Genomic DNA, 22,012 nt, shown 5'->3' with positions numbered 1-22,012 from the left:
CATCCAGTGCAGCAGGTGCAGGTCAGTGTTCGGTTTCCGCCCGACTATTCTCGGTGGTTGAGTGTTCCCACTTAGGGGGAGAGAAGTGTGTGACCACTAGTCTTTAGAAGTGTGAAGTCGGCTTTCCTTTCAGGTGGGGTGGGATGAGGATTTCCAGGTGGATTAGTTTAGGATCCTCCATGCCCAATTAGTTGTATCCTGATCTTGTTGATTGGTCCACTATTGTGTTCGGTGATGACCAATTCCATGTTTTTCTCTCTAGGGTGGGAGGAGTTTGTTCCCTCCAGGCATGTGAGTTTGAATTTTTGTGCACTTGAGTTTGCTAGTTGTGTGATAGTTTTTCAGTAGTGTATTTTTTTATTATGTTCCAATTCCAGTCATGGGGTAATTGGGTGTTTTTAGATGCTAGTGTTTGTTGAGACATTTCATTGAGGCTGAGAGTTTTTGTGGATGTGAGTGGTAACCTGCTACAATTTGCTGCTCAGTCTTGCTCTATGGCTAGGAGTCTTGCCTATAGTTGGTCTCCGTCTTATCGTGGCCGATGCACCAGTCTTGAGGTGGGGGGTGTCCTTGATGAATATGGATCCCTCCTTTCTTGGTCCCCCTCCTTTCTTTGTAATGTCGGAGCACAGACAGGAGTGTACCTGTACTGTAAACCTGACAGTGAGGAGTCAGGTTTTGCTTCACTCACTGCCAGCTTGGTTCTCCATACTGAGACTGAGTTTTGAGATTGCTTTTTTTTTAGATTTAGACTTGGCATTTGAGATTTCCTCTAGGTTTTTTTTTTTTCCTTTTTTTGTGTTTTACTTAGGGGTTAGGGTAGGTTTTAAAAATATCCGATGGGGAAAAGGCAGGATAGGTGGTGTTATGCCAATAGCATGAATCATCCGGTGCAAGGTCACCCACAGAAGGGTGCATATAAGCACCTTATCCCCACAGACATTGATCCCTGTCCCACCAAACCATGATTCATTTTATCTGTTATGTTTGATCATGATCATCTTGTCTCTGTATTGTGGCATCATTCTTGGTGAAGCCTGGGTCTTCAAGGTCAGAAGATCCTCAGCAAGCAGGTCATCATCATCAGAGGGCCTCATCATCTCTTTTCATGTTCAGTCTCTTTACTGTAGTTCAAGGAGGCACGTCTCAGCAATGATTACACCAGCGTGGAATCTGTGGACGAGAGCTGACCCCTGCTGTGTTATGTGGAGTGCTCTAGTTATGTGGTGGTTCTTTGGTGTTTCAGAGGGCCCGACAGGTGACAGTCTGCGGGTGTCTGGTCAGCCTGTCGTGTCTGTGTCATAAATTTGGACTCACTGACACTGAGTGTGTGTGGTATTGTGCTTGTGTGACTGTTTACTGGTTGTGTGACTGACTGTTGTTTGACTGTGAGGTCTAGGAGGTGGTGTGTGGTTGGGTTGGTGGGTGTTCTGGTGTGTGCTGGTGTTTTGTTTGTTTTGGTAGATTGCAATCGTGTGTGTTTATGTGTATGTGTTGAGTGTGTGATGTTGTGATGGTACTATGTGAGACTGGGTCTATAGTGGGTGTGGTAACCTTCTCCTCCTCCTCCTGTCTTCCTATGTTGAGAGAGCTCAGCCCAGTTAGTTGCATGGGTCTTGCACATTGCATCATAGTTGCATGAGGCAGGAGTGGGTTGGAGAGGGACATGAGTGGTTTGTGTAACATTGTCACATTATTCCCACGCACCAGCTCCCCAGGAGAGCCAGCTGAGCACACTGACAGGAACTGAAACTACTAGGCAGAGACAACAAAAGAAAAAAAAAGACAAAAAACTTTTAGAGAGATTGAGGGAAATGGGAGAAATGGGGGTGGGGTTTTTTTTAGGCCTAGTGCAGTAAGAGTGTAGGATCAAATAAAGTGCTGGGGGAGCAAGTGCTAGGTTCTACTATAGATAAAGTAGAGAAAGTCTTTTATAGATTAGGAGATGATCTTTTTAGTAAGAGAGAAAAAGCTAAGTAATAAAGAATGAAAAAAAAAGCACTGCACTCTGCAGCTCTGCAGTAGAAGAAAGAAGTAAGTAACTTGAGTTTTAACCTGTTTAAAAGTTAAAGTTTTAGTGGGAGTTACTATTTTTTTTAAGCAAGCAAGGACTGAAGGGGGGGGGTTACTTGTATTTTTGGTACTATGAAATACTGTATGATGGCCAATAAATTTAAATAATAAAAAATTGATTTCAAAAGTGATGGGATGGTTTTGATTTCACCAAAAAAGTGAGAAGTGAGAGAAAGAGATATGAGATATAGTCAGATTAAGATAAAGGCAACTAAGAAAAGACAGTGCGTTTAACAACAGAGACAATAAATGGGTGGAGAGGGAGGTAAAAAATCTGCTGACTCACAGAACAGAGAGAGCTGTCTCTTTTGTTCTTTTTTTATGCTGTTAAAAAAACAGAATGCAAAAAAACAAGGTAAAGAAAAACAAAAAACAAGTATCAAAAAATATAGAAAGGCAATACAGAAAAAAAAAAAAAACAGCAAAACCACCTCCTCTTCACAAAGTGTAGCAGAGTCTGGATGAGCCTTTCTGGTAAAGCCATATTCCCAACCATACATGACATATATGGACACACACCCACACGTTCCAGTACTGTGAATCAAACACCTGCCTATCTCATGATAGGTATTGCAGACGTACAGCACTATCACATTTGCTACAAAGCTTACTGACTATTTCCTATGCCAACTGTGCTGATATATGCACAATATATGCACAGGGGAGGTATGACTGTTACAGGTGTCATGAGGTTTGCCTTCAGTGTCACCCTTACTGCATTCTACATTGTCTGTCTTCCACTTCAGTTAACAAAACCTGACCTTAGCAGTTACACCGGTGATTGTAGGACTGGTAGTACCACACCAGTGAACTGTCCTCAGTAATCATTCATCTGCAAAGTAGCCCCACCACTTAGTAGTCATGTCCAAACATCTGTCCATACCTCATGTACAGCTGACTGTACTTGGAACATATCACCATATACAGTTGGCAATGTTGAGGCTGTATTGCAACAGTATGATGTACTAAGACAACAGACACCTTCAAACATCAGACACTGCACATGCATGGAATCTAAATAACATCAATACATGTACACAAATGCAGTCTACATCAGTAAGTGGACTAGCAGGTCAAAGGGATACATTCCACACCTTCCACATGTCATGTGTGTGAAACATAGCCGAGCATCATTACACCATAATGGATGTTTTATTCATGTACTGGTAGGACACACAACCACCTTCACTGAGTAGCCAAGTGTATATATATATATATATATATATATATATATATATATATGTATATATATTTACATGACAACAGCACATATCAGCAAGACACACACAACATTATTCCATGTCATAATCCTACAAACTGTTACTTGGCAGTTTCATGGTAAATCCAGGGCACTGTAATGGTCAACAGCGCAAACATCATATTTGCTACACATACCTCATGTTAACTGGAAGAGTGCCAGCAATGTGCTCTGTTAGAGCTAGGCAGTACACTCATTCAAGCATGTGCGAGGTCTGTGGCTTGTAAACATCTCACCCCAGCATGTATTGGCTATTGTGGTACTAAGGCTAATGTCCAGACAGCACACAGCATGCATGGCTTGCAATTATTGACATGGGGTATAAGTAGGAGATGTGGGCACACATGGCTGTACATGTCATGGACATATAACCTGTGACTACTCAAGAACATACAGAGCAGAGCTGGATTTCCCTGAGTCTGTCAATACAGGCCTTGTGTAGGTCCTATGATGTTGTTATTTGGGTATGTTCGTAGGCATTGCATTAGGTGGACATGTCTAATGACATACATGCCACATGGGTTGTTGTATGATATGATAGGTGTCATGGGTGACCAGTAGAGAGGGAATATTACCTCTGTTAACATAGATATCAAACCTTATGTACTGTTTTCATGCTATCTGCCGCATGCATGTGTGTAATGAATTTAGCCACCTGTATGTAGAAAGGATACTGACAGCTATGTTAATTCCATTTCTGTTGTATGAGTATGGGATGTACATATCCAGGGCAGGTACAGTTAGGTCATATATAAACATGAGGGCGTTGTTTACTGGTGTACAGCAACAGTCGACCGTGTTAATGCTGGCAACATCTGAGGGACCCTGTTACATGTACAACTGACCTGGTTACAAACAGTGGTACTATCACATTGCATAACACAGCTGTGGCACTACATGGGTACTTTGCAAAGTTGATGTAGGCATAGGTACAGTCCACCAATCAAAGGTTATCTGGTGGTCTACCATACTATGCCATACCACATATGGATGTATGTTGGCAGTCTGGGGACAAGGTGGTGGATGTATATGAGAATACAACCTAGAATGCAGCGTTTGCCACTGTCACCTGTACCTGACACATCTGTGATGCGTTATGTCAGAATACTGGTCTTGACATGTGAGTAGCCTTTATGAATATGTGGACAACACCACCTGGAATGGTCCATACCAGTGTTGTGGGCCACATGTCTGGATCTGAGATATATTGTGGTAGTGCAATTGTGCACTACAGAGCCTTCAGCCAGGTGTTCCTCACTGCACAGATGTCAGTATTCCCCATTGTAGGTTCTACATTGAGCAAATAGATTACAAAGGCCACACATGTAGCAGTGGTTAGCATAAGCATCTAATGCAATTGTCTTGTAGGTGTCAGGGTGTTACTTCTGTGTGTAGGAGTTTTGCCTTGGAATGCAACTATATTGGTAACTGCAACCTAGGTATTATCCACACTCACTTGAAACATGGATACATGTGCTTGGTGTCTAAGGCTTGTCATTCTGTCATGACAGCATGGAATGACAGACACTGGACAACCTCATAATAACAGCAGGACATTGGCTTATTGTTATGATCAAGCAGTTGCCACTCATACCATGACATCACTGCGAGTGGCAGTAATGTGCTTGCTATCAAATGCCACATATAAGATGATGGACAGCAGCAGACATTGTGTCTATGACCAATGTGAGATATACTTAGTGTAGTAGTCCTGAAAATAATGACAACTACTAACACAGCCGGGAGAGGTCATCCTGACACCTGCACCTCAGTACCATTACACAATGGGGCTCTCACATTATGCATATGCCACTGTTTATTTTATTTTATTTTACATTGTTCCAAGTATAATGCCACTGTCCACAACCTGCTATCAATGAATGCCTGTCAGGGCAGTAAGGTGTGTGACACATGCTGTAGGTAGCATCTGCCTGTGTGTCCCAGTTAACCGATTGTCTGTCACGTCCACACATGCATGATTGTGTATACCTTACATATATATGTCAGTACTTCATGTACATGTATGCATGTGTATCACACAGCACAGACACAGATATATAATTTACAGGCCACATACAGGTATCTGGTAGACAACCAGTATTCTTCTTCTTTTTCCTGGTTAGGGGTCGCCACAGTAGATCACCTGTCCGCTCATAATTGGCAGTGGAGTTTTACAGTGCCGAGGTGCCAGCCTGGCGCCCAACCTTCCACAGAAGGCACATGCACACACACACTCACACCTAGGGCCAATTTGGAGTGTCCAATCTACCTACAGCATGTCTTTGGGATGTGGGAGGAAACCAGAGCACCCAGAGGAAACCCACACGACCACAGAGAGGACATGCAGACTCCGCACAGAAGGCACCCCAGCTGAGAATCGAACCAGAGAACCTCTTGCTGTGAGGCAGCAACGCTAACCGCTGTACCACCGTGGCCATCCCGGTAGTCAGCCAGTATGATGTGCATATATACTGACAGGTAAGATGTTCATAGCTATAAACCTGTGTGTTTACAATAGGAGTCCATTAAAATGTGTTTTGTACATGTACGTGTATGCGCATGCAGACTGTGGCCTTCTGTGATTAGAATCAGAGTGCATCCCAAACAGCCCTGTACTACTAAGTGCATGAGCGTACCCACTGGGACCTTGTGTAATTTGATTCAGTGCATCCAAACAAGCCCTTTGTTTCTAAGTGTATGAGCATGCCCAGTATAACCTTGTGCAGTTGTAGTCATAGTGCATCCCAAATGGCCCTGTGCTACTAAGTGTATGAGCATGCCCACTGTCACCTTGTGTAATTGGAGTCAATGCATCCAAGAAGGTTCTGTGATTCTATGTGTAAGAGCATGGCCACTCTAGCCCTGTATAGTGATAGTAGTTGTCCATTCCACAGATGGGCATACTCCAGTTCAAGGCTTGTTGTGCTACAACTTTACCTCTCAGGCCTACCTATGTCTTACCTGCAGATGGTGTGTCTTGTTTGTGCATACAGGTTGTAATGGACCCCTACTTTAAACACACAGGTTTACAGCTATGTACATCTTGACTTTCAGTATCCCTGTTGTTGTCCTCAATCGTGGAATGGCAGTCAGACTGCCTTGCAATGTGTAATCTCTGTGGCGCGTCTTGTAACTGTGCACTGCTATAATAGTGGTCTGTACATAGGCAGGAGTTCTGATCCCACCACTGGTGTGTGTGTCAGTAAATGCCTGATTGTGTGTGTCAGCAAATGGCTGAGTGTGGTTGTGTGCGTGTATTTCTGTTTGCATCCTGTCATGACAGTGGGTTTTGCTGCATTCCGAAGAGATACCACCTTTTGCACTGGCCTTTATCCTTGTCAACTGCTAAACCTCTTTTTCCCACCTCCCCACTGTGAGTGATCAGTCCTGTGATGTCATCCAGCTCAGACGTGGAATCAGAGTAAGTGTACTTGTATGTGTTCTGTGGCACATACCCCAACTGCATACCACTGTACTATTTACCTTTACATAAGCAAGACGTGTATGCACAATACTGGCAAGTATGTGTGTGTTTGTGTGTGTGACTACCTTGTAGCCAGGCATACACATGTGTAATGTCTTTTAATATGCTGCACACCATGGTAGCCATCTGTGGTGACTGGAGCCTACAAAGTATTACATAGTTAGGAATAGAAAAATGTACACAGTCAAGAATGACTACAGTTGGGTATGTTATTTTCCTGTGCCACTGTTGAGCAGTGACACAGAAGTGGTCGCTGGGGTGTAAGTCAATACCCATCATTCCCCCACCCAAACTCCAGAATTCCCGGGGTAGATTACCTTAGCCATCATTCCCCACCCCAACCTCCACATACACAACAACCATCCCTTCTCTGGTGAACTGATTAATATTTAAATGTTATAAGATAAGAGATGCCTCTGTTTTGTGTACACGTCAGTTCCTTTGGAACCCTTCCGTGTCACAAAGGGTGTTCAGACATGTGTATATATATATATATATATATATATATATATATATATATATATATGGCTATAACTGTGTCTGTGTATATGCATATATATATATATATATATATATATATATATATATATATATATATATATATATATATATATATATATATATATATATATATATATATATATGTGTATATGTATATATATATATATATATATATATATATATATATATATATATATATATATATATATATATATATATATATATATATATATATATATATATATATATATCTATATATATATATATATATATATATATATATATATATATATATATATATATATCTATTTAGTTATGACAGTTGTACAGATGTAGACCTGTCTATGTTGTTTCACAGAGTACAGTACATTCAAGAGTATTGTACATATGTACACAGAGTGACTGTCCCATTTGTTTTCAGTACTGTGGAATACCTGTAGTAAGATGTACATTATAAAATCCATGATACATGTATACAATCTAGATGGCTTAGTGGTATGTCCAGTGACCTTGTTGTGCATGGTCCGGGGTTCAAGACTTGCAAAGCTTGTTGATACTGTCAATTAGGACTGAATAAAACACTTTTAAGCAGTTGTAAGTGGGTGTAAATGAGTTGTCGCGACAGTAAGCAGCGGGTACACACATGTAACAGACGTACAACTCGCAGGAAACTTGAAATGCCCTTCTTTGGCAATCCTGCTGATGTCACCCACCTAAGAATACATCTCTGGGACTGCTGTGACCCAGTAATTTCCATAGTGCATGCTGTAACTGCATAATGCTGTAGTGTGATAAACTAGTTTGGTAGGTGTTCTAATCCCAGCCAGGCCAAGTGTATGTGTGTGTCTGCCTGAGAAAGAAACAATGCCTTTAGAGTATGCATAGTCTTTACAATTCACATACTCACCTTTGGCAATCCTGCTTATGTCACCCACCTACAGATACACCTCTGGGACCACTGTGATCTAGTAATCTCCATAGCACGTGCAGTAACTGTGTAATGTTGTAGTGTGATAAACTAGTTTGGTAGGTGTTCTAATCCCAGAAAGGTCAAGTGTGTGTGTGTCTGCCTGAGAAAGAAACAGTGCTTTTTAGAGTATGCACAGTCTTTATGATTCACATTCTCACCTTTGGCAATCCTGCTGATGTCACCCACCTAAGGATAAACTTCTGGGACTGTTGTGACCCAGTAATCTCCATAGCGTGTGCTGTAACTTTGTAATGCTGTAGTTTGATAAACTGGTTTGGTAGGTGCTCTAATCCCAGACAGGCCAAGTGTGTGTGTTTCAGCCTGAAAAAGAAACAATGCTTTTTAGAGTATGCACAGTCTTTACGATTCACATGCTCACCTTTGGCAATCCTGCTGATGTCACCCACTTACGAATACAGCTCTGGGACTGCTATGACCCAGTAATCTTCGTAGAACGTGTTGTAACTGCGTAATGCTGTAGTGTGATAAACTAGTTAGGTAGGAGTTCTATTCCAAGACATGGTGTGTGTGTGTGTGTGTGTGTGTGTGTGTGTGTGTGTGTGTGTGTTTGACAGTCAGAGCCTGTGCGGAGGTGGCTGTGAGTGTCTAACCACTGGACATGTTGGGGAGTAGTTTTCCTATATGGTGGCCATATTATATGTCACAATGTCCACCTCACGAGGAGTACAGATGTCAATCAACCAAGGGACTGGGTTGGCAAGCCATACCCCTCATCTGGCCATAGGCCTGGTGAACAAAGTATGCAACCCTACTATTACCCGGAATACGTTCGGAACCCATGTGTCATACTCAAGCACACTTGCCTAGAATATCCTGCTATGTCGCTACTACCCTGCACATTTATGACAGATAGGCATGGTGTGAGTGCAGTGGGCTGCAGAGGGCATGGCACCCTGTTCAATGGTACAACAGGCACATCATTGCGGACAATGTGCCTTCACTATGTTCCCCACTGAATGCCTGCAACATATGTGGTGCCATCAAATGTGATCCACAAAGGACATAGAATGCCTTACACACATGCACTGTATGGACAGATGTCCCTGACACCAGGGAATACCTGTAGCATGCAACAATGCAGGTGCAGGGTAAATCTGCTGTCTATTAGCAGGTCCTGCCACACCAGGACAGTACTGGCATATCTGATGATAAGTCTGTATACGACATGTGCCAGCCAAACCAGGTACACTTGTACATGTCACTGTACATTATTGTGGGACATGCACATGCCAGGCAATGTCCATGGCAAGGACTATCAAACACAGACATGGCATGCATTGCAAAGCAATGGCCATACACAATGGTAACCAGGATGACAGGACAGTTCATAAAATATGCATCTGTGTGGGACATTGCAGACAGTACATCCCTGAATCACACTGCACACCATTGTCGGGTGGCATGATGGCAAAGATTATCCCTCACCCAGAATTGTAAAGCCATCTTGTGCAGCCAACCACTAAACACCCATGAAGCAATGCACACATGCATGTCAGTACTGGCACCTTGTATCTGCGTGTGGGATATGATGCTCCCAACCACAGTCACACCCAGTATAACTCCCATTGGCATACAGACTGATGTCAGACATGTTCACATGCCCTAAGCCATAGAACCTCAGGATATCCCCTGTAGTACATGTAGTACCTGTGCTTTACTGCAGTGTGGCAAACTAAGTAGTTAGGAAGTGTATTTGTGAGCCTGACAAAGTGTGACAATGTGTCTGAGTCCCTTAGAGAGTGTGGTTGTGCTGACAATGACATCTGTTCATGTGGACAGCCATGTATGCTACACCTAATGTATGTCTACTATATCTCTGTTGCAGATGTCGCTCATCAGCACACATATATGTTCTTACAGCACAGCAATATGTCAGCTATGTGGCACATGGAGTAAGTGTATGCACGTGTAATAGTAATGGCTAGTCAGTCAGGGGTTTTAACCCCTGTACTGGTAGATGTGTGACAGACGATGTTTAGGTTTTAGTCTCCAAGCCCTTCTCTGATGTACTTAGCCTCTGTCTGTCCCTCCCACACACTCTCTGGTGGATGTGGAGTTCTACACCTGCTCAGCAGCAGCTTGTGTTTTGTAAGTGATGGTCATGATCAGGTGATGGGCTCAGCACCTATTGCAGTCCTCCTCTAGCTGATTGCATGGGGAACAGCTGTGGTGATGTTCCCATAGCCAATTGCATGGAAACACAATACAATATCTAGGATCATCATGTTGGTGTTTGGCCATGACAGTCGCTGTGAGTGGAACCTCGATCTGGTGTTTGATATCTGGATATTTGTCAAACAACATACACAGTGGAAATTAGCCTAGAGACAGGAGGGTGATGTGCGAGACATGACTACAGCATGTAAGTGTAGCTATGCTTCATTGAGACTACTGCCAATTTAACAGGTTGTATGTGGTAATGGCTAGTCTGCATGTTTTATAACTGACAAGACAGTGGTCTGTTTGTGAAGGAACCTCCATCTGTAGGGCCATCTGTGGACTGGTCAGTGTGTGGAACCACTTGTTTCTTGTGTTACTCACTGAACGCATATCCGTGAACTGCAGAAGCATAGTGTGAGGATTGCAGTCAGTACATGGCGATAGTGATGAGAGCTACCACCATTGCATACCTGATTGGACATATGTCACATGAAACAGTGGTATGACAGTCACTGTCTGAGGTTCTCACAGTGACATGCCAATAATGGGCCACTGTTCATAGCTGCAGTCACATGTCTTTTACGCTTTATGCAGATGTCATGCAGTATATATGCATGTGTTGTGCTCCCTCTGCACATGTATGCCATCTCTTGTGTTGGGTTGATGGTCATATTTATGCATGCTGTTATAAGTAATCATGAATGCTGTTAACTATTACTAAGCCATATCTGTTTAAAACTACAACACCATAGGCTGTATGGGATTGGATGTCCCGGCAGAACCTCCTGTCCCACTTCATCTGGCCAGGGCACCAGGCACCGGCACATCTGGGGCCCAGCCTTGGACCACTACCTCTGTTGACTCTGCACAACATTCTTGTGGAAATGCCACTGAGGATAGGGCTTGTCCCCCCTGGGAAAAGGTCCAGACAGGAACTTGTCAGCCATCGTACAGTCCCGGACATGGTGCATAGGGGGCTCAATAAGGAGTTTTGAGGCCAGATACGCAAGCCCAAGGGCAGAGTGCCATGTTTGGAGGGGGATCCTGCCCCTCCTAGACAGCACCCAGCACAGCCACCATTGCGGCTGTTTTGGTGCTGTGGTGGCTGCCCATGGGTGGGGACCTCCGTCCCACTGTTTCCATCTGGGGGCTCATGGGCTTGTGACTGCCGAACACCCCTCCCCATCCAAGATGTATCCTCCCACATGTGTCATAGGTAGCCTATCTGCCCAGGGCATTTATAGGCATTAGCCCATAGTTTCATGTGGTCACCACCACCTTTTTTGAATGAACAAGGCCAGAGAGGGGTGCTCTGCTCTGCATGTACCGGGGATTTTGTTTGTTCACAGAGAGTCTCTGGGTGATGAATCTGTCCCTCCAGCACGTTCTATTTATATAGGTTCATAGGTTCATACTAGGCTATACAGACCCTGTATGCTGTCTTGTCTGTCATCCTACCCAACCGATCTTCCACGAGCATACCTACTCTCCTTCCCTGACATCCCACTCTCATCTTATGGAAACAAAAGGCCAGTCTGTTCCTAGAACAACATCTGCCCCATACATAGCTGTCCATTTCAAACACATGTCCACTGGACACATGTAACCTGTTTAATTTGCATCACAACATACTACTGTTGTCCTCACCCCTCTCTATCTCAGGCACACGATTCTGGTATGCACATGATGCCTAAATGTTCCAGGTACATGTGATGCAGATGATGCCATTGTACACACGACACTACCGGTCCCTCTATGGTTACCCCATTTACCTTTTTCATGATGATGATGTCGCACACAGCACCATGCAAGAGTACTGTTCTGACATAATGATTGGACAAGAACTGTTTTGTTAATGTAGATGAAATATATGGCCAATGTACAAATGCTTGCGTGTATTAATGACACATGTCTGTCTGAGGGAGTCTTGATATTACATAGGACAATACCACTACATAATACAGGAGTTGCTGGTGTTTCCCTTTTCATTCCTTTTTAATACTTTGTTGTCACATGGGATGTTCTTGATATATATATATATATATATATATATATATATATATATATATATATATATATATATATATATGTATGTATCTATATCTGGACATAAACACATACATCTACATGATGGAATACATTTCCTATACTGTTGAATGACTGCTGGGTGATATGTTTGTGATAACATCCAATGTCTGTATATCTGCCATGGCGTAGTGGTAAATCACATTGGCTGTGGTGTGCAGGGTCCTGGTTTCGAGCCTTGCAAAGGCTGTTTATTTTGTTGCTGGGCAGAACAAGGGCTGTTGGATATGGAGTGATTAAGGCACTTTTAAGCAGTTGTAAGTGGGTGTGCGTGGGTTTGCGTGAAGGTAAGCAGTGGTTACTTTCGGTGACAGTGCCTTACACTCAGTTTCCTTCTTGATTGCTTAACCTGTGTAGGCAATGCTTACCCCCACGCAAACAGGCTGAAACCCGCTCACTGCTGCTTAAAAGTGCTTGCTCCCGCTTATCCCCATGCTAATTTCTTTAAAAGAAAAGAAAAAAAGGGTTGATAGGAAAGTGGTGAAAAAGGGCCACAAAAAGGGAAAGACAGTAGAGAAAATAGCTAGGGATTTGCAGGAAGGGTGTAGGGAAGGTCCATAGCTGTCCATTTCTTCTACAGCAACAGCTGTGCATATGCAATAAATTTGGAGGGCCATTTGGACACCCTCAACCCTGAAAGAGGAGTTAGGACAACGATAGTATATTGTGATGCCAATTAGAAACATTTACATGTGCCCAGTGCACATGTGTGTGAAATGGACAGCTATGTATGGGGCATGATTTTTTTGCGGAAACAGATTGCTTTTTTTTCTTTTATGCTTAGCTGAGACTGGGGTATTGGGGAAGGATAGTCACTATGATCAGGGAGGATAGGTTGGATAGGATGACAGACAAGACAAACAAGGCATGTACAGGGGCGGTTTATGACACATGTGGGGGGAATACCTTGGATGGGGAGGGGTGTTTGGAAGTCGCAAGCCCATGAGCCCACCAATGGACACAGTGGGACTGAAGTCCCCTACCATGGGCAGTCACCACTTCTGCACCTTCACAACTCTGAAGGTGGCTGTGCTGGGGGCTGTCTAGGAGGGGCAGGCTCACCCTCTAGTTGTGCCACTTGGCCCTCAAGCTGGCATAGGCGGTCTCGAATCTCCCTGTTGAGCTCCCTACGCACCACGGCCTGGACTGTACCACGGGTGACAGGCTCCTGTTAGCTCCCACTCCCAGGGTGGTCGAGGCCCATCCCCTGAGGTGGTTCCACCCAAAGGTAGTGCAGGGCCAACAGATGAGGAGGTCCCAGGCTGAGCCCCAGATGTGCTGGTGCCCAGTGCCATGGCCAGGTGAGGTGGGACAGGTGGGTCCGGTGGGACCAACCTTTCCATACAAGCTATGTTGTAGCATGTTTAAGGCAGATATGGGTTAGTAATAGTCAACAGCATTCACAATTAGTTATAACAGCATGCATAGGTATTCCCATTACCCAGGGCACCAGATATAAATTGTTGCAGAGCAGGCAGAACACATGCATATATGGGTAAACTGTGGCCATTACAACAACATGCAGCTTTCATTGATGGTAGCAGGCCACCAATATGGGAGTGTTTTAACATGGCACATGCATAGAAACAGATGTGAATATTTATAAACCAATAGGACATATGTCCAAACAAAGGTTAGGAGTGTAAACATACCAAATGAGTTATGCAAATTGGTTATTTGTGCACATATGGTAGGGGTGAGAGAGGGAGAGTTCAATTAACAACTAATAAATCCTTGTGGTTTTCACAACATTCATAGTCACTGCAGTGGTCTGTCCCTTACATGTATTTATACACTACCCAATGGCATTATATAGTACAATGGCATGCTTGTAGATTAGTATGTACGGGACCTGTGTCTTATGTACAGGCTTGACAAGATGCAGGTGTTAATGCAACATGTGTTGAGACTACTCTCATACACTTTGGGTGAGATGCTGGGATGACAGGTATGTTTGAGTGTACATTCTCTGACTATGTACAAGTCTGACTATCAGTTATATGTCATTAACAGCTGCCTACATTTCTTGGATCTTCACACTAATTTGTCAGGGGAACAGGGCAAAAGGCAGGTGATGTGGGCCATTTATCAGGACATACTGGGCAGACTGGAACAGTTGAGGGGTATAAATATGCCTACTACTCTCTATTTAAGCATTCTAGCAAAATCTGTACAGTTGTTAAGTGTAAATATGCATACAGCTTTCTCTCTGAACATTCTAACAGACTGTGCAGTTGTGTGGAATGATTATGCATACAACTTACTAGCGCTCCTGGGATCCAAAGCCCTGCTGTGTGTGACAAAAGCATTATAGTTAAAATCACTGTATACTATGCTATCAGGCAATTATTGGGAGGCTTTGCAATGTATTTTGTCTAATATGACTGACCTGTTTGCACTTCCGACATTGTTATACAGCACTTCATACACATGTTATCTGCATACCACAGTGTGGGTAACACTGCTTACTACAACAGTACTATGTAATAACTGCAACAGTACAACAACATATGACTGCAGAGTAAACAGAAGCAATGCAGGGGTTACACCTTTATTCGCAGCATATTACACTATTCTATATACTGGTACGACACTTTCTGAGGCTCTTACATTTATTTGTTATGACAGTACGTGCAGGCTATTTACTAACCTGCCTCGCAATGCATCCTTTGCAGCCTAGCATCATAGGCTTGCTGGTTCGCAGCACGCTCGTCTGCAGTTGTCAGAGAAGTACAGTGATATTTAGCCATACCTATCCATAGTATACACAGGCTAGGCAATTAGTAAAAACTCAACACCTCAGTAGAAAAAAAACAATAATGAAAAACTGAATACTTCTGCTGAATGGGGTGTCCGGATTAAAAAATCAGCCACTAGGTATAAGATAAAAGACTTTATTTGACGAATAAAATATAAATACTGTAATAGTTAAGCGTTTTCATCTATGATATAGACTTCATCAGAACTGTGACTAAATATTCACTGATGCTTAAATAGAATGATGAACAAATAAACACGTCCTTCTAATCAACTAATTAATTCTCAACCCCATCCCTTTTAAAGTGCTAAGTGCAAAATTATTAAAAATGTATATACAATAAAAAATAGTACAATAACTTAATTAATTATACATCTATATGTTTCAAAGTTATGTAAAACCTCCTCGGTACTAAAATTCTGTGAACAATACAATCAACCTCAATCACATTTTGGATTCCAGTATGGCTCTAATGGATATAGCATCATTTATTCCTGGATGCACTGTGGCATTTAATAATATTTGCCATTTTGTTTCTCTCTCATTTAATTTCTTGGTAAAACATCCCCCCCTAGGGTTCATTCTCACCTGTTCTAGTATGGCAAATTTAAATTCAACACATCCTGGACTTGCACTTAAATGTCTGTACAAAGCATTGGTTTCATCTTTTTTCTTTATACAATAACCATGATCATAAATCCTGTTCCTTAAACATCTGTCTGTTTTGCCCACATAGAAACAGGTACATTTTATGCATTTTGCTAGGTATACCACGTGTTGAGTTCTGCAATTACTGTTCTGAAATTTTAAATATGATTGAGTGATGTTCTCCAGCTTAAGTGTAGCCCCTTCCATAATGGCATGACATTGATTACATTTTCCACATTTCCGGGTACCCCCCTCCCTAATTCCATTCCTTACTTTGTTATTCTTCATTTCAAATTTAATTTTGAGGTTGAAGCCTGTCTTATAGATGAATGTGGGATATTCCCCTATTATTTTGCTTATATTTTCCTCTGATTTTAAAATGTTCCAATTATTGGTTATTAAATCCTTAATTTCTTTTACGGCATTTCCAAATTGCAATATGCATGCCCGCTGAAATTGATTTTGATTTAAAGGAGCTGTATTGGGTTTGTGCTGCAAGTTCCCCTTTCCCCTACTTAAAAGTGGTTGATAAATTTTACCCCATTCGTTTTTTACATATTTTATAGTATTGTCAATAAGTACACTGGGGTATCCTCTTTTGTGAAACATATTACCTATAAAATCAAGTTCTTTAACCATTTCATTATACTCGGAAGGCATCCTAGCTGCCCTAATGCATTGACCCTTAATTACACTAGCTTTTTGTTTGTATGGGTGACTGCTAGTGTATTCGAGGTATGTGTTATTAAATGTACTTTTCCTATATATTTTAGAACATAACTGGTCATTCTCTATATAAATAAAAGTGTCTAAATATGATATACCCTGAGGGTCACTGTTATAGTATTTCTGCTTCTTGAACTGTTTTAAACTGTTTAAAGTTGTTTTTGCACCTGCACTTTTAAAGTTTGTCCTGTTTGTTGCATTTACCTGTTGAGGCTACACACTCAAGTGCGCTAGCCTGTGTTACATATTTATTGCATTTTCCTGCTGTTTGTTGCAAAAAAAAAAAAAAAAAAAAAAAAAATTATCCTTGTTTCCCGTCTTTCCTGACCTAGAGTAGTCCAAATACAGGCTTTGCTGTATTCTGGACTTTTGGAAAGTTCCTGTGTTGTCCATTTCCTTTTTTGGATAAAGGGAGGCTTCTTTGTTCACCAGTGGCAGTGGGGAGCTTGGAGCAGCCTATCTATCCCTGGAGGAGTGTTCCCAGCACAAGAATCTGGTAGTCTATTGGCCGTTTTGGGCCAATTTCTAGCTCTTTCAAGTCCCCCTGTATAAAACCCGCTTTAGCGCGGCTTTGCACGATTTTGCACATAGCACAGCATCGGGCAGTGCTGCTTAATTGGGTTTAAACCATTATCGGCTCCACAAAGTCTGCTCTTCACTTTTTCCCTTAGAACTGATCTAGTTCTCATAATAAACACCCTATTCCCACTCTAAAGCCTGGCACTTGCTCACGAAAGCAATTATATAAGTCAGCACTAAAAATTTAAAAGCACTACACCCTCACAAACTCCCCTCGAGTACTTTGTTCCCCAATTGGCCCTTTTTTCAATTATAAAGGAATTACCAATACTATTCTAGCATGTCCAAAGGTCAGTTGTCAATCTCCTCTCCGGTCCAGCTGGTGAATCTGGGAATCTTGAGGCAATGTTACAACTGCCTCATGTAGACAGACAACCCTCTCCTCCTCCCAACAAATTCCAACACATGTGAGAGATGCAACCATATAGCCAAACTGGAGACTAAGCTCTCTCAACTCAGTACTGGTGTAATCAGTCAGGAGGAGAAGGAAACCACGACAGCAAACCAAACACATAAACACACAAAAACATACTTGGAGGCTCTAAATAAAAATCTGCCTAAGCAGCAGAGACCTCCAAAGCAGACACCCAAGCAACCGCTACCCCAAAACAAAACACGTGCAACACATAGCTCACAAAGCCAGTGTGCTGAACAGTCAAAGCCCTTAAGGCTAAACAACACAGCTGATACACTTGTAATAGGTGACTCTATCGTCAGGCACACTGATGTCCCGCTCACCAGGCTGAACAAGGAGAAGGTCACGGTGAGCTGTCTGTCGGGCACTAGGATCTGCCACATAACACAAGCACTCAGGTACTCCAAGGCAAGTACAAATATGACTCAGTCATTGTCCATGCTGGTGTGAATGACCTGAGACGTACCTCCCTGGACTACATGAAAAGAGACATAGAGGAGCTCTCTGAGCATGTAGCCCAGGCCAGTATGACCCTGACCTTGAGTAGCATCTTACCCTCACCAAGAATGATGCCACAATATGAAGACAAGATGATCAATTTCAACAATTGGCTTAAGTATTGGTGTCATTCAAAGGGGATCCAATGCCTGTCTTCCTGGGATGACATGCTCGACAAGCCACGATGCTTCGCTAGGGACGGCTTGCACCTGTCACCCCTGGGCTTTCGGATATTGGCAAAGGCTCTTGCCACCCCCATAGTGCCTTTTTTAGGCAAAGCTCAAAAGACAAACCCACCTCCATAGGTATGACAAGGGATAAAAAACTAAGAGTAATGCTACTCAACTCCAGAAGTCTAAACCTCAAGATGCATGCACTCGAAACTCTCCTTAGCATGGAGAACATCGATATCTGTGCAGTAACAGAAACCTGGTTCAAGGCTCCCGAGAGCACCCCAGCACTACCAGGTTATACCTCATACCATGTTTTTCAGCCACAAAACTTGGACCGAACCACAAAAGCAGGGGGAGTATCAATATTCATCACAGATACCCACACCTCCAGGTTGGTGGCACAGCACGAAGCATCAGAGACTATCCATGTGCAACTGACAGTGGATAAAACTGCCTTCCAGTTGATAGCCTGCTACAGACCACCCTCCCAAACACAGGAACCCCACTCGGCCTTCCTGAGAATACTGGAAAATATGAAGGTCTCTCCAAACACCATTATATTGGGCGACTTCAACTACCGAAACATAGACTGGGAGCATTACTCTAGCTCCAACACCCTAGCCCAAAGGTTCCTAGAATTTATAAACTCAAATGCTATGGAAAAACTTGTTACCACTCCCACAAGAGGGGAAAACATACTGGACCTGATCATCACCAACATGGGGACACTATGCTCCAGACCAGAAGTGTATCCCTCACTGGTAAGATCAGACCATAAACTAATCTCACTGGATATTCACATCCCGACGATAAATAAATGCACCAGCAGTTTGACTCTAGGAAGCAACCAGAACAATACCAAGTGAATGAATACAGTCACGAATTTTGACCTAGGTTTCGTCTTTAATCCGACTTCATCAGAACACAAGTTAATTCACATCCCGACCCCACCCCCTGCCCAGAAAACCACAGTGAAAAACTTCTCTAAAGCAAATTTCACACACCTCAAAACCAAGGTGGAATCCTTCAAAGCCCCCGAGCCTGTGGAAAATACGGCCCAGACCGCAGAATCCTTTATAAACGCATTCTATGAACACCTTCAGGAATGCATGGATCATGCAATCCCAAATAAAACCAAGACCCAATCCTCCAAAGGCAGCCGTCCTGTCTGGTGGACCCCAGTCATAAACAAACTATACAATAGAAGGAGGAAGCTACTACATGATAGAGCAAAATCCCAAAAAGGGAAGTCATCTCTGATCAGTATTAGCAAAAAACTACGGGCACTCATAAAATCGTCTAAGGCCAGCTATGAGAGAAAAATTGCACAGGACACTAAGGATAATCACAAGGCTTTCTTTAGTTAAGTTAGGAACCTGGGTGGGAATTCCCAGATATGCTCAGAATTAGTCCAAAATGACAAAAAATACACCGAGCCCACAGACATTGCCAATATCCTAGCTGACAGGTTCAGTGCAAACTCCCCCCCCCCTCACCACCAAAAGGGCAAATATCTATCCCAACAGAGTGCTGCCCCCCTGACATCTCAGATGCTCAGGTAAGAGCCGCCCTCTCCAAAGCCAAAAACACAGCATCAATGGGACCAGATGGTGTCCCGGGCTGCGTCCTACATGAACTCCAAGAAGAGCTAAACCCAAACATAAAACTACTGTTCAGTCTTAGCCTTACTACAGGATATTTACCCAAAGAGTGGCATACAGCAACAGTGGTCCCTCTCCACAAAGGTGGTGCCTCAAAGGATCCTGTTAACTATCGCCCCATAAGCCTGACTAGCTTGGTCTGCAAAGCTATGGAAAGGATCATACCCCTCATAAATAAAGATATTCGGGACCTACAGACACTGGATCCTACCCAGTTTAGTTCTGTTAAGGGCAGATCCTGCCTCTTAAACCTGGTCGATTTCTTTGAAACAGTCACCAAGGCCATTGACGAGGGGAAGGTGGTCCACACAGCCTACCTGGACCTCGCAAAAGCCTTCGATACAATACCCCACTCGGGCATTATAGATAAGCTCACCAGCTTAAATATAAACCCCTATGTCACTAGATGGGTTGCAAACTGGCTCAAGGACAGAACCCACATGGTTAGAATTGCTGGAGCCATGTCAGACTCCAAACCAGTTACAAGTGGTGTCCCACAAGGCTCAGTCCTGGGACCTCTCTTGTTTGGTATATATTTCTCGGCGGTACAGGCCAACACGGAAGGACTGTGGCTGACCAAGTTCGCAGATGACTGCAAACTGGGCACCATAATCAACTCTCCAGCAAACACAAGCATCCTCCAAAAGGGCCTCATAGAAACAGACAACTGGTGCCAGAGCCATGGCCTCAAGCTAAATGCCAAAAAGTGTATAGTCATCCCCTTTGGCAAAAACCAAGTGCCCACAAATTACAACATAGGTGGTAATCCATTAAGTACGGAAGAAGTAATTAGGGACCTGGGGACCCAAGTTGATAGCAATCTCTCATTTGACAACCACATGGCCAAAGTGGTTAGAAAAACATTTTATATAGCCCACCTAATCATGAAGGGATTCACATCTAGATCAGGGGAGGTCATCGTGCCTCTTTACTCATCCCTCATCAGGCCCATAATTGAGTACAATGCCCCTTTTGGGATGTACCTTACCAGACACCTGCATCAACTGGAAAGACCCAAAAAGTACCTCACCAAGAGGATCAAAGGGCTCAAACAGATGCCATAGGCTGCCCGGTTAAAGAAACTCCAGCTCTACTCAGTGGCATACCGCCTGCTCAGAGGCGATCTGTGCCTGATGTATAAAGCCATGTCCAACCCGGAATTAATGGACATGCTGCACCTCAGAAAATCCAAATCCCATCGAGCTATGCACTCGAGAGACTTGAACCTCAGCACTGAAATAAATAGGACATGCTGGAGGGACAGATTCATAACCCAGAGGCTCCCTTCACTCTGGAATAAAATCCCAGTCCAGGTTAGGCAGAGTCCCACATTGACTCTCTTCAAGAGGAATCTTGATGAGTGGATGCGAGATCGTAGGTTTACCCCGGCTATCACTTCTGTGTCACTGTTAGACAGAGGCACAGTATACTAACCTCAAAAAAAGGCATAGCAAAATTAATTTAAAATGGGTGGCGAAAGCCAAACACACTCTGGCTAGGCTTATAAATGCCCTAGGGCAGATAGTCTAGTATGAACCTATGAACCTATGAACCTATGAACACTGTACATAAATTCAGTTCACATATTTGATTTGTTTCCCTGTTGTGAGGATTAGTTTGCTGATGCCTATTTTATATGTATTGCTATCATGGCGCAGTGGTTTACTACTATGACTGTGATGTACAGGGTCCTGTGTTCTAGCCTTGCAGAGGCTGTTTATTTTGTTGCTGGCCAGAACACGAGCTGTTGGGTACAGAGTGATTAAGGCACTTTAAAGCAGATGTGAGCGGGTGTGCACGTGTTTGCACGGAGCTAAGCCATGCTAACCTCCGGCTACAGTTTCTTACACTCAGTTAGCCTCTACATTGCTTCAACAGTGTGATACTCGCATACTGCTGGCCAACCAGGCTTACACCTGCTCCCGCACTTGTCAATGCACTGCATTTGATGTTCGTATCTGACACTCACACCCCTGGGTGGGAGTGAAGACTACGATATTAT

This window comes from Protopterus annectens, chromosome 1.part1, assembly GCF_019279795.1.
Source record: "Protopterus annectens isolate FY-2018-M chromosome 1.part1, PAN1.0, whole genome shotgun sequence".
Lineage (NCBI taxonomy): Eukaryota > Metazoa > Chordata > Ceratodontiformes > Protopteridae > Protopterus > Protopterus annectens.
Note: the sequence above shows the minus strand (reverse complement) of the source record.